Source organism: Polypterus senegalus, chromosome 13 (assembly GCF_016835505.1).
Source record: "Polypterus senegalus isolate Bchr_013 chromosome 13, ASM1683550v1, whole genome shotgun sequence".
In the NCBI taxonomy this organism is placed as follows: domain Eukaryota; kingdom Metazoa; phylum Chordata; class Cladistia; order Polypteriformes; family Polypteridae; genus Polypterus; species Polypterus senegalus.
Genome location: NC_053166.1, coordinates 15,600,716 through 15,615,372, shown reverse-complemented (window position 1 = coordinate 15,615,372; position 14,657 = coordinate 15,600,716).

Here is a 14,657-nt window from a genome sequence, read left to right as displayed (position 1 = left end):
TGGAGGTAATGAATTTAGGGGTAACTATTGACTCTGACCTGAATTTTAAATCAGATATTAATCAGATTACGAGGACATCATTTTTTCATTTAAGAAATACAGCAAAAGTAAGAACTTATATAACATTGCAAGATGCTGAGAAATGAGTTCACACTTTTGTTTTCAGTTGTTTTAGATTACTGTAACGCACTCCTCTCAGGACCACCCAAAAAAGATATCAATCGATTACAACGAGTGCAAAATGCATCTGCTAGTATCTTAACTAGGAAAAGAAAATCCGAGCACATCACCCCAGTCTGAGCATCACTACACTGGTTACCTGTGCCATTTAGAATTGACTTTAAAATACTGCTGATGGTTCACAAAGCCTTCAATAATCTGCTCCATCCTGTATCTTAGAATGTCTTTTAACTTTCACTCCAAACCTTAGATCTTCAAATGAGTGTCTGCTTAGAATTCCAAGAGCTGAACTTAAAAGAAGTGGTGAGGCGGGCGGCCTTCTGCTGTTATGCACCTCAAATCTGGAATAGCAGACCAATAGAAATTCCCCAGGCTGATACGGTGGAGCACTTTTAAAAAAACTACTAAAAACACATCACTTTAACATGGCTTTCTCATAATTTAATTTTAGTTTAATCCTGATACTCTGTATATGCATTTAATTATCAATATCATTCCTGGTGGCTCCACAATTCATACTAACACCTACTTTCTCTGCTGTTCTTTTTCCAGTATACTGTGTTTGTGATCTGTGCCACCACCTAATCAAAGCACTGTGATGTCCCTACATTGATGGATTAAGGGCCAGAAGTCCACATGACCGTCATCATCAAGTTCTTCCATGAAAACCCTGAATACCATGAGTACTGATTAAGGTCATTGATGTTAGGTAGAATGCAAAGAGAGGGCTGGGTGGTCTCGTGGCCTTTGAACCCCTGCAGATTTTATTTTTTTCTCCAGCCTGGAGTATTTTTTGTTCTTTCTGTTCTCCCTGGCCATTGGATCTTACTTTTTTTCTATGTTAATTAGTGTTCCCTAATTCTACTTTCTTATTTATTTTGTCTTTTTCATCTTTCTTCATCTTGTAAAGCACTTTGAGCTCCATCATCTGTATGAAATAAATGGTGTTGTTGTTGTTGTATTCTGCTTAGGGATAATTCATTTGGAGGTTTCGGTCAGTTTCATATACTTCAGAATCAAAAATTCTTTTCTTTTCAGTCAAAGACATTAGGAACAGTGAGGATTGGCTCCCAGTTGATTGCTCCACAGCCCTCTACTTTGACACAAGATATTATTCCAGTACCGTTGGTGTTTATTTATTCATTCCTGGTGCAACAAATCATTAGGATTCTCCATACTCATTTTCAAGAACTTCAAAATTCTTTTTCACCCGTTCAAAAGGCCGAATTGATTACAGCTTAAAGGAAGATCTTCGTGGCACTGATTCAACACAGTGCTGGAAACATTCCTCAGCAATTGTGGTCCATATTGAAATGAAAGCGTCACACAGTCGCTGCAGATTTGTCAGCTGCCCATCCATGATGCAAATCTTCAGTTCCATCACATCCCAAAGGTGCTCTACTGGATTGAGATCTGGCGACTGTGGAGGCCATTGGAGTCTAGTGAGCTCATTGTCACATTCAAGAAACCAATTTGAGATGATTTTAGCTTTGTGACATGACGGGTTATCCTGCTGGAAGGAGCCATTCCGATGATGGGCACACTGAGGTCATAAAGGGATGGACATGCAACAATACTTAGGTAGGCTGTGGCATTTAGAAGATGCTCAGTTGGAACTAAGGGGCCCAAAGTGTGACAAGAAAATATCCCCCACACCATTACACTACAAGCAGCCTGAACCGTTGATACAAGGCAGGATGGATCCACACTTTCACGTTGTTGACAAATTCTGACCCTACCATCCAAATGTCGCAGCATAAATTGAAACTCGTCACACCAGGCCACATATTTCCTGTCTTCTATTGTCTAATTTTGGTGAGCTTCTGTGAATTGCAGCCTCAGTTGTCTGTTCTTAGCTGACAGGAGTGGCACCCGGTGTGGTCTCCTAGCCCCCCACCTGCTTCAGGGTTCGATGTGTTTGTGTTCAGAGATGCTCTTCTGCACACCTCAATTGTAACAAGTGCTTATCTGAGTTCCTGTTGCTTTTCTATCAGCTTGAACCAGTCTGGTCATTCTCCTTTGACCTCTGACATCAGCAAGGCATTTCAGCCCAGAGAACTGCAGCTCATTGGATATTTTCCCTTTTTCGGACCATTCTCTGTAAACCCTAGAGATGGTTGTGTGAGAAAATCCCAGTAGATCAGCAGTTTCTGAAATACTCAGATCAGCCTGTCTGCCACCAACAGCCATGCCTCTTTCAAAGTCACTTCAATCAACTTTCTTCCCCATTCTGATGCTCAATTTGAACTTCAGCAGGTCATCTTGACAAGGTCTACAAGCTTAAAATGCATTAAGTTGCTGCCACGTGATTAGATTACCAAGCATTTGAACAGGTGTACCTAATAAAGTGGTAGGGTAATATATTGTCACACACATGCGTATGGGAGGCATCTAAAGGGCTCAAATGAAGGTAATTCCCAGTCAGACCACGGGGTGGCAGAGTGCATTGATTCTTTCTTTTTCTTCCCCCACAGACCAAATGCAGGAAATTTCGCCTGGGGCCTACAATGCCACTTCCAGTTCCGCCCCACAAGACATCATTTCCTGCTCCACCCTTGAAGACGTCACTTCCAGTTCCACCCCTGAAAACGTCACTTCTGGCAACACTCCTGAAGACGTCACTTCCGTTTCTACCCCTGAAGAAATCACTTCCGGCTCCATCTTTGAAGACGTTCCAGCCCTGAAGACCTCACTTCCAGTTCCACCCTTGAAGACGTCACTTCCAGTTCCACCCTTGAAGACTTAACTTCCTCCTTATGACATCATTTCCCCCTTCTGCCTTTAAAACCACTTTGTCTGTACCATAACCTCGGTTCTGTTTTGAACTGTTGTCTGTAAAGACCTTTTCAGTCCCACCCCTGAAAATGTCACTTCTAGTTCCACATCTGAAGATGTCACTTCCAGTTCCACCCCTGAAAACGTCACTTCTGGCAACACTCCTGAAGACGTCACTTCCGTTTCCACCTCCTGAAGAAATCACTTCCGGCTCCATCTTTGAAGACGTTCCAACCCTGAAGACCTCACTTCCGATTCCATCCCTGAAGTCGTCACTTCTAGCACCAACCCTGAAGACATCAATTCCGTTTCCACCCCTGAAGATGGCACTTCTGGCTCCACCCTTGAAGATGTTTCACCCCTGAAGATGTCACTTCCAGTTCCACCCTTGAAGACTTAACTTCCTCCTTATGACATCATTTCCCCCTCCTGCCTTTAAAACCACTTTGTCTGTACCATAACCTCGGTTCTGTTTTGAACTCTTGTCTGTAAAGACCTTTTCAGTTCCACCCCTGAAAATGTCACTTCTAGTTCCACATCTGAAGATGTCACTTCCAGTTCCACCCTTGAAGACATCACTTCCTGCTTCACCCCTAAAGATGTCCCTTCCTCCTTATGACATCATTTCCACCTTCCACCTTTAAAACCACTTTGTGTGTACCATAACCTCGGTTCTGTTTTGAACTCTTGTCTGTAAAGAACTTTCTCAACAAATCACACCAGTGTCCTGCCTGCTGGAGGTCATTTTGTAGGCTCTGGCAGTGCTCATCCTGTTCCTCTTTGCCCAAAAGAGCAGATACCGGTGGGTCCTGCTGATGGGCCAAGGACCTTCTATGAGGGGCCCTGTCCAGCTCTCCTAGAGTAACTGTCTGTCTGTCTCCTGGAATCTCATCCATGCCCTTGAGACTGTGCTGGGACACACAGCAAACCTTCTGGCAATGCCACGTATTGATGTGCCTGCCATCCTGGAGAAGTTGGACTACCTGTGCCACCTCTGTAGGGTCCAGGTATGGCCTCAGGCTACCAGTAGTGACACTGACCGTAGCCAAATGCAAAACGAGTGACAAAACAGACGAGGAGGGGAAAATGTCAGTGGCCTCCCTCCACCTAATAAACCAATCATTCCTGTTTTGGGGGTCATCTTATTGTTGCCCCCCTAGTGCACCAAAGCAGCTGAAACTGATGAACAAGCCCCTCTTCTACTTAACTGACCAGATCAATAGCCCAGAAGTGTCATTGACTTGATGCTATACTCTCATTAAAAAGTGTTCCTTTAATTTTTTTGAGCAGTTTATTAATTAATATTGCTTTGAGAAAGAGTTGTCACTGCTGGAATGAACCGATCTGTAGCACTGGTGGCAGATTGGTGACACTGATGCCTCCCAGGTACAATGACATGGGTGCAGTACATGCTCTGGTTATTCAGTTATAAAATGTACAAGTTCTACCAATGCCCGCTGAATATTTCAACCTTAAAAAAAACAATAGTGGTGACTCTAAATTAGCTTTGTGTCTGTTGGTGTGCCCACTGAAATACTGGCACTTTTTCCACAGTCAGGTCCTGCCTTGTGGTGAATACTTTTCAGGCTGGCTCAAGCTCCCTGCACCCTGAAGAGCAAACTAGAAGGATGAATGATAGGACGATAGGCTCTTTGAATCAGCCAGAAATCCTTACGCCAAGCAGCTGGCAGTGCAAAAAATAAAATAAAAAGAAAAAAAAGTCCAAACTCTGCTAAAAGCGCTCAGAAGCCTAAGCGAGTTTACAAATTTATAGCTTGCCTCGGCTGTGGAGTGCAAGTTCAAAATCTTTTTATCTCCAGGCCTCACACGGACATCTCTTTGATTTGTTCTGGCGCCCAACGTGACAAATTGAATTTGTAAATTGCAGCAGGGCAGTATCCATCTGCCAGCCTGCCATCACTTCAAAAATTAGGTTTGTTTAGTGCTCAATAACTGAAATGTGATTTGGGATTCCTTGGTGGATTATTCAAGAGAGTTTGGAGTTAAGAAATTAGCTGAATACGTATTGTCCAGGAGCCGCGCGCAATGAGGAAGGACACCCAGTACCGCAAAATGGAAAAGTCTCTGCGTGAAGGGCTGCGACCTGTAAGTTAATTGGGATGGGGGCTTCCCATTTCTCACTTGTTATTGTTCCACCTGAAAACAAGAATTGCACAGCACTTTGGAAAGGGTAGGAAAGAAAAGAAAGGAAAGAAAGCGTTGCAAGTTGGGGTGTCAGCATGTAAAGGGCCGAGTGATGTCTCCGATTAAAGTCAAAGTGCATCACACAGTCACTGGGTGTTGATGGCCATGGGCCTGTATGGGTAGCAGAGGTGTGAGGGCGATGGTGGGCTGTGGGCCTGCCGAGGGGGTGGTGCTGACGGTGACTTGTTATACGTATTATAATAGCCGTCCCCTGCAGCTCTGCCCACGTAGTGGTAAAACAGGACAAACTTTAAAAATCAATAAACGAACAGGTGTCGCTAGCTAAGTGGAAGACAGGGTCCACTCCAACATGTGGCGAGAGGTAGAGCGATTCGAACGGAGGCCCCGCCCATTTCCCCTCCCCTTGGCTTGCAGCCCCTCTCTCAGATTCGTGCAAATAAACCGCAAGCGAACTCGGATTCTTAGTGCGATAAGAGAAGTCACAAAATCAACCGGAATGTTCAAGCAAATTAGAGAAAAAAATCTGATCTTAATCCGTTAAGTAGTTCTCTCGTGAAAAGCGGAAAGACATTGGATTTTATATATATTGTCACGCTTGAGTCACAGATTTGCACAGAAACAGAGGAGGTGGTAGAGACAGGAACTTTATTCAAACACTGCAAACAAACATATTTCTCTTTCAAAAGTTTAAACGTGGTCCTTGACAGGGCAGAGATGACACTTCCGTCTCACAATTAAAAGAATGCAAACATATATTACATATACGTTATGTATTACACATAGGAAGTAAAAATGTTAGGTTGAAATAGACAATGGGCGGTCAGAAAATCGAGAGTCCACATTATGAGAAGGATTTAGGAGTCATAGTGGACTCTAAGCTATCGACTTCCAGACAGTGTTCAGAAGCCATTAAGAAGGCTAACAGAATCTCAGGTTATATAGCGCCTTGATGTGTGGAGTACAAGTCACAGGAGGTTCTGCTTAACTGTTATAACACACCGGTGAGGTCTCATCTGGAGTACTGGGTGCAGTTTTGGTCTCTAAGCTACAAAAAAGGACATAGCAGCACTAGAGCAGGTCCAGAGATGAGTGACTAGGCTGATTCCAGGGCTACAGGAGATGAGTTATGAAGAAAGATTAAAAGAGAAATGACTTAGGTGTTTAAAATTATGAAGGGAATTAGTACAGCAGATCGAGACGGTGACTTTAAAATGAGATTATTACGAACATGGGGATTACACAATGAAAGTAAAAATGTTAGGCTTGAATAAAAAGTGGAAGGTCTGAAGATAAGATTGAGAAGAACTTAGGTGTCATAGTGGACTGGACACTATCAATTTCAAGACAGTGTTCAGAAACTATTAAGAAGGCTAATAGAATGTCAGGTTATATAGCGCCTTGATGTGTGCAGTACAAGTCACAGGACGTTCTGCTGAAGTCTTTATAACACACTGGTGAGGCCTCATCAGGAGTACTTGGTGCAGTTTTGGCGTCCAGGCTACAAATAAGGACATAGCAGCACTAGAGAAGGCCCAGAGATGAGTGACTAGGCTGATTCCAGGGCTACAGGGGTTGAATTATGAGGAAATATTAAAAGAGCTGAGCCTTTACAGTTTAAGGAAAAGAAGATTAAGAGGTGACATGACTGAAGTGTTTAAAATTATGAAGGGAATTAGTACAGTGGATCGAGACTGTTATTTTAAAATGAGTTCATCAAGAACACGGGGACACAGTTGGAAACTTGTTAAGGGTAAATTTCACACAAACATCAGGAAGTTTTTCTTTACACGAAGAACGATAGACACTTGGAATAAGCTACCAAGTAGTGCGGTAGAGAGTAAGACGTTAGGAACTTTCAAAATTCGACTTGATTTTTTCTTGGAAGAAATAAGTGGAAAGGACTGGCGAGCTTAGTTGGGCTGAATGGCCTGTTCTTGTCTAGAGTGTTCTAATGTTCTAGTATTCTAATATCTTCCTCTTCAAAGGAGTGCGCGTCAGGAACAGGGAATGTCTGAGAGAGAGCGAGAGAAGCAATCAATCAAAAACCGACAGGTGCTATTCAGGCTTTTAAGTATGAGAAGAACCGTGCAGGAAGCATATCACACGACAAAGCAGCCGCAAGTAAGGCAGCAATGTAAAGGCAGTCGGTCAGCGTTTTTAGGAGGGGTTTCCCGAGTAGCGTCTGTATCGTCTAGGGGAGCGATCAGCACCCCAGCTCACGATATACGCTTCGCCTGCGTAGTAGTGAAACAGGACAAACTTTAAAAATCAATAAACAAACAGTTATCACTAGCTAAGAGGAGGCAAGGATACCCTCCAAAACACAGAGGTAGACCGACTTGAACAGAGACTGGCATGTGAGTGAAGAGGGACGCACCCAGCTCCCCACTCCTGATGTCACGCTTCCCCCTCCCCTCGGCCTGCAGCCTCTCTCTCGGATTAGCGCAAATAAATCAGTCCTGCAAGCGACCTATGACTCTTAGAGTAATTAGAGAAGTCACAAAATCAACTGGAATGTTCAAGCAAATTATAGAAAAAAAACCGATCTTAATCCGTTAAGTAGTTCTCTATCGTGAAAAGCGGACAGACAGATGTTTGATTTTATATATTTAGAGGTATAATTATAAATAATAACAATGTATATATTATATTAATTACCATTAATTATTCATTATTATTAATGTAATTCTAACTAAAGATAAAATATATGTATTTTATTTTTCCATTTGGAGCACCAGCAGGTGAAGTGACTTACTTAGGGTCACACAGTGTCAGTAGTGGGATATGAAGCCACAATCTCAGGGTCTGAAGTCTCTCTCTCTCTCTCTCAATATATATATATATATATATATATATATATATATATCCATCCATCCATCCATTTTCTAACCCGCTGAATCCGAATACAGGGTCACGGGGTCTGCTGGAGCCAATCCCAGCCAACACAGGGCACAAGGCAGGAACCAATCCTGGGCAGCGTGCCAACCCACTGCAGATATATATATATATATATATATATATATATATATATATATATATATATATATATATATATATATATATATATATATATATATATAAATAAATGGATTTTATATATATATTGTCACAGATGTCTGGGGTTATTACCTGGCCGGGATGCCTGGAGGGACCGAAAAAGGACAATAAAAGCTTCCGGGTCATGAGAGAGCAACCACCGTGGACTAAAAAAGGATCACGGGAAAGGGACAAAAAGATTTTAACCCGTTGGGACCCGTGGCCTCCGCCAGGGGGCGTCTTAACCCTCATCAGACTTGGAGAATTGTCACTTCCGACACACCAGGCAAGATGGCGGATGAACCTCCCAGGGACACCCGGAGTGCTTCCAGGGCAAAGGGCAGCACTTCCGCTACACCAGGAAGTGCGGCCGTAGGATCGTCACCAGCCACCTGGAGCACATCCGGGTGGGAATAAAAGGCGCCGCCTCCCAGCAATCTGGGAGCTAGAGTTGGGAGTGGGAGCAGGACCGGGACGAAGCTCCCAGGAGGAGAATGGCGGCTAAAGACTGTGGTAAAGAAGAGTTTATTAGGGAGATTTATTTGCTGTGTGCATTGTGTGTGGTTTGGGACATTATTCCTATATATGGAGGTGTGTAATAAAAGAGTGACTTTTATAAAGATGTGGTCTCCGACTGGTGGTGTCCGGGCAAATATCACTATATATATATATATATATATATATTTATTTATTTTTTTTTTTGCGGGACGCCCCTTTTACTTATGTTCCGGGGGAGCAGCCAATAGTCTCCTCAATACCTCCCCCGGGACGCTTGGTGGCAGCCTCCCATGTTCACGATGCTGCCTCAGTTTACCGCAGGATTTCATGGGAGTTGGAGTTCTCCCCAACCCTGTGGGTATCTGGGGTGGCCACCAGGGGGGGCTGCATGGATCCTGGAGCCAACCTGGACACCTCTACAGCCCCACCCGGAAGTGCAAGTAGTACCAGCTGATCAAGCACCTGGAGCACTTCCAGGTGGGTTATGAAAAGGGCCAGCATCCACCACTCAGGAGCAAGAATCGAGAGGAAGAAGACGAGGTTGCCTGGGAGGAATGCTGGTGCCAAGGTGGAGGATTGTATGTTGTGGGTTAAGTGTTTTGGGACTGTGTTGTGGCTGGGGGGTTCACAGGGAAGATGTGCCCTCCAGCTGAAGAAAAATAAAGTCTGTGTGCTTTAACACGTGCCTCTGGGTCAGTCTGTGCTGGATCGGGCGCAATATAGCACCTTTTATCACGATATATATATATATACTGTATATATAAAATCCAGCGTCTGTCTATCTGTATGTCCACTTTCCAAGAGACTTAACGGATTTAGATTGTTTTTTTCTCTATAATTTAATTGATTTTGTGACTTCTCTCATGTCGATAGGTATCATAGTTCACTTGCAGTATCAATTTATTTGCGTGAATCATAGAAAGCGGGGGCGGGCCAAGGGGAAGGAGGCGGGGCCCTCCTCACTCACGTGCCAGGCTCGGGGCGTTCTTTACCTCTGCTTAGCGAATGAGAGAACTACTTAACAGATTTAGATCAGGCTTTTTTCCAGAATTTGCTTGAACATTCCAGTTGATTTTGCGACTTCACTCATCACACTAAGAATCATTGTTCACATGCAGGAATGATATATTTGCGCTAATCCAAGACAGAGGCTGTGGGCCGAGGAGAGGGGGAAGCGTGACATTAGGAATGGGGAGCTGGGCAGGGCCCACCTTGCTATCATGTTTCACTACTACGTACAGGCGAAGCTGCAGGGGATGGCTAGTATATATATATATATATATATATATATATATATATATATATATATATATATATTGTAGCATCTCCACGCTGGGAAGAACGGGGAAGCAAACGTGGCCAGAGCATTACCTCCCCCGGGACGCTAGATGGCAACCCTCCTGGGTTGCAATGGTGCTTCAGACTCCCGCAGGGCTTCATGGGAGTTGGAGTTTGGTACAGCCCTGTTGAGATCCGGGGGCACTGCCAGGGGGTGCTGCAGTGGTTCCTGAGCCCATGTGGGCGGTTCTTCCACCACACCCAGATGTGCAGCCAGAAATGAGTCATCAAACACCTAGAACACTTCTGGGTGAGCTATAAAAGGAGGCAGAAGCCATCACTCTGGGAGCCAGAGTCGGGAAGAGGATGATGAAGCTTGCCGGAGGGAGAATGGAGGAGAATGAAAGAGAGAAGAGAAGCTTTGGAATTGTGTGTGTGCTTGGTGCTTGGAAGACATTGCCCACGGGCGAAGAAAATAAAATAAAAAAATTTGTTTGTTTTATAAGTGTGCCTCCCATGTCTGTCAGTGTCGGGTCAGACAGTGGTATAGCGCCTATATATACTGTATAACTTTGGACTTAAAATCTTGAATTTGTGGGTTCAAATCCTGCTACTATCACTGCGACCAAATGCGAGTTACTTCACATGTGTCACATTGGATAAAGGCACAAGCCAAATGGTAAGTAATAATACAGTATATATTCATATATGTCACCATAAGTTCACAGTGAGGCAGCCGCACTACTCACTGAGCCACCAAGCCCCTTAATTACTAAACAGCCATGAGTCAAATAGGCTTTCTTAGAGAAAGTTTCTCATACAGCCCAACAATTACACTGCTGCATAATGTTACACATTTAAACGTTAATCTTGGGCAAGAATATGGAAATGCAAGAGCGCCCAGTGCATTTAATGAGCACGCTGTCTCTTTAAATTAGTGTCATCTTGTGAATCCTCTTTATCTGAACTGAAAGCCACATGTTCTCCTGTATCGGAGAATATTTGCTAATTTTCTTTTAGAAATTTTAAGTTGAAAGACTTCCAGAAGTAGCAACTTATTTTAACTTCTCACACTTACACTATTATAACTTTTTTTGTTATATTTAAATAGGGAACAAGAACTTAAACCATGAGGATGCCAGTTCAGTTCCTGCTGGCTTGACCCAGAGTGGGTGACTTAACCTGTTTAATGCTCAACTGAAAAAAAGTACATAGTAATAGGAATTGTACAGTATGCTTTCTCTTGGGAAGTATAGAAATTAGACAGAGGAATAGAAGTTGTTTGTTGAAAACATTGCATCGGCCTTAATAAAAGAACCAGTGTCTGGATTGTCTGTGTATCTGTGTGCCCATTCGGGCGCTATGGCTCTGTCATTTCAACAGATGGTGCATCACAAACATTTGCAGTAATAAAATGCATTGCATTTCCCATTCCAACAGATGGCACATCACAAACATTAACACTGCTTTTACGAATTCCATACCAAATGATATATAACATAGGCACATGCATGGGATTTGTCATTCCAACAAATGGCACACCACAAACATTAACACAGCTTTTATGATTCTCATTATAAATGACATATAACAGTGACATGCATTGCTTCTATCATTCGAACAGATGGTGCATCACAAATATTTGTACAACTAAAATGCATTGTTTTCACCATTCCAACATGTGCTGCATCACAAACATTAACACTGCTTTTTATGAATCCCATACCAAAAAGCATGTAACAGAGACATGTGCATTGCATTTGTCATTCCAACAGATGGCACACGATGTGGTAATGCATTTTTATTACATTGATTCCAACTCATCTTGGACATGTAGCAAAGCTAGTAGTGAATACATTCCTTGAGAAGGACCGATGTCCCTTCCAGTGTTTCTGCTTGCCTTTCTCCAAGTGTTATCAGGACAGACTTTGGCATCCACTGACGTTGCTGATCCCTTGTAACCAATAGACCACCACACAGAAGTGCAGTGCATAACTCCTCTGGTGTACCGCATGAGAGCACAGCGCTCAACATCCCTGTTGTACCACTGGATCACAAAACGCTCAAGACCCCTGCTGATGTACTGTTGCTGTGGAAACGAAGGCCACACCACCATTTCAAGAAGTCGGAAGTGGTCACTGAGAACAGCGACTCTGTGACTTGAGATGACAAGTGGCATCACCCATAGTATGAGCTGGCATTCCATCACACAAAGGAGCAGCTTCAGAGCCAGCTGCTGGTGCTCCTTAAAAAACCCTGCAATGTCACAAACAGAATTCCACCAGGGATGGCAAAGGTGAGCTGTCCTTTTAAGGATAGCGAGCCACCAAAAAGAGACCAGTAAAGAGCAAAGGGATCCATGCTGGGTGTTGTCACTTCTGTAAAAAAGCAAAATTTCCACTAGGACAGAAAAGGCACAATCAGTCCCTCCAATTATTGTCATGCATGTGTGTCAGTGGGTCACCTTCATCTAAGCTCATCTAAGGTATGTAACACCATCCCAGGATGTTAAGTGGCGCTTGCGCTAATCACGTCCTCTTCCCCTTTCCTGTAAATGCAGCTGATTCTGCCCCTTCCAGTCTTCCGCCTATAAGCTCTGAGGTGTCATTTGATGATCTGAGCATCCCACAGGACGGACCTCCATCCTGGTGGCCGACCTCTGTGAAAACCTTCACTCGAGAGGCGATCGACTTGTTGGTTTGGATTACATTTGCACCACAGAGCGCCACCACCTCACAAGACCTGCTGTTGCGGAGATGCTCTGACCCTGTTTTGCAGCCATCACAATTTGGGCCTGCTCAGTGACGCAAAGATCCTTATGTTTGCCCACATATCCTTATCCTGATACCTTTCCCTAAAGACCAAATTTAAGTTTGGCCCAGGGTCCTTATGCTTTACCATTTTTTGTCCTGCTTCCAACACATCACCTTAAAGAACTGACTGTTTACCTGCTACTTAATACATCCCACCCTTTGACAGGCGCCATTCTAATGAGATGATGAGAGTTATTCACTTCACCTAGCGGTGGTTCGAATGTTGGGGCTGATCAGTGTATTATTTAATATTCTTTTATTAGGATGTATCAGAATGTTTTTTAGTCAAGTCAACACCATGTAATGCGTGTCCAGCGGTATACGTGGGGCAGACATCATAAACACTTGCCACACATATACAGTGTAACAGATAGGGGGCGCTGTCATCCCCTTGAACCCTCGGATCAAACGTCAGACACCAGGTAAAAGTCCAGTAATCTTCTTTATTTGGACATTACTGAGCACAAAGCACCCTCCTCTCCACAATACTCATAAATCTCCACAATACAATACTCAATAAACAATCTTCCACGTTCCCAGATGCGTTGCCACCCTGCCACCCAGCTCAGCTCAACTACTGGGATCTCCCACAGTCCTTTTATATTCCCTGACCTGGAAATGTCCCTTAGTCCACGTGACTTCCTATCACTTACAGGTCAGATCAAAATTCCTCTTCTTCATCCCGGAAGTACGTCATTCCTCCTGTCGCTGTGACTAAGACGTACAATACTTCTGGGTTATAGGGCATGTAAGAGTCTCTGGGCCTCCCTGCAGCATCCTCTATTGGCCCCCAAGGTATCCAGCAGGGCTGTAAAGGAAAACTCCACTGTCCATGATTCCCTGCTTGTATTTGGGGCACCTCCATGCTGCAGGGAGAGCTCCACCTGGCGGCCTGGGGGTATTGGCTGGGATGACTGGCCGGCCATATTCCACAACAGGAACATCACAATGCCGTTAGAAGAAAAGACCCCAGGTCTCTGATTTACACACATGCACGTTTGGCCAGACACACATTTGAATGGAACTCAGTGCAAGTATAACTCAAGGCTAATACTAAAAGTGTCAGAGAACTGGCTGAAACGTGGCCATCTAATGAAAACGCCATTAACAGACATTTGGACATGAACCCAGCATGTGCAGGCTTGGAAAGAAGAACACGCAAATAATACATAAGACTTTGGAACCAAGGTGTGCAGATGACACCAAGATAGGTGGATTAGCAGATAATTTGGAATCCGTTATATCATCACAGAAGGACTTGGACGGCATACAGGCTTGGGCAGATTTGTGGCAGATGAAATTTAATGTCAGTAAATATAAAGAATTACACATAGGAAGTAAAAATATTAGGTTTGAATACACAATGGGCGGTCTGAAAATCGAGAGTCCACCTTATGAGAAGGATTTAGGCATCATAGTGGACTCTACGCTATTGACTTCCCGACAGTGTTCAGAAGCCATTAAGAAGGCATACAGAATGTCAGGTTATATAGCGTCTTGACGTGTGGAGTACAAGTCACAGGAGGTTCTGCTCAAGCTTTATAACGCACTGGTGAGGCCTCAGATGGAGTACTGAGTGCAGTTTTAGTCTACAAAAAGTACATAGCAGCACTAGAGAAAGTCCAGAGAAGAACGACTAGGCTGATTCCAGGGCTACAGGGGATGAGTTATGAGGAAAGATTAAAAGAGCTGAGCCTTTATAAGGAAAAGGAGATCAAGAGGAGACCTGACTGAAGTGTTTAAAGCGATGAAGGGAATTAGTGCAGTGGATCGACTTTAAAATTAGTTTAATAGGAAATGAGGGACACACTTGAAATCTTATTATGGATAAATTTCACACAAATATTTGGAAGTTCAAGGACATTCTGCCTAAGCTTTATAACACACTGGTGAGGCATCATCTGGAGTACT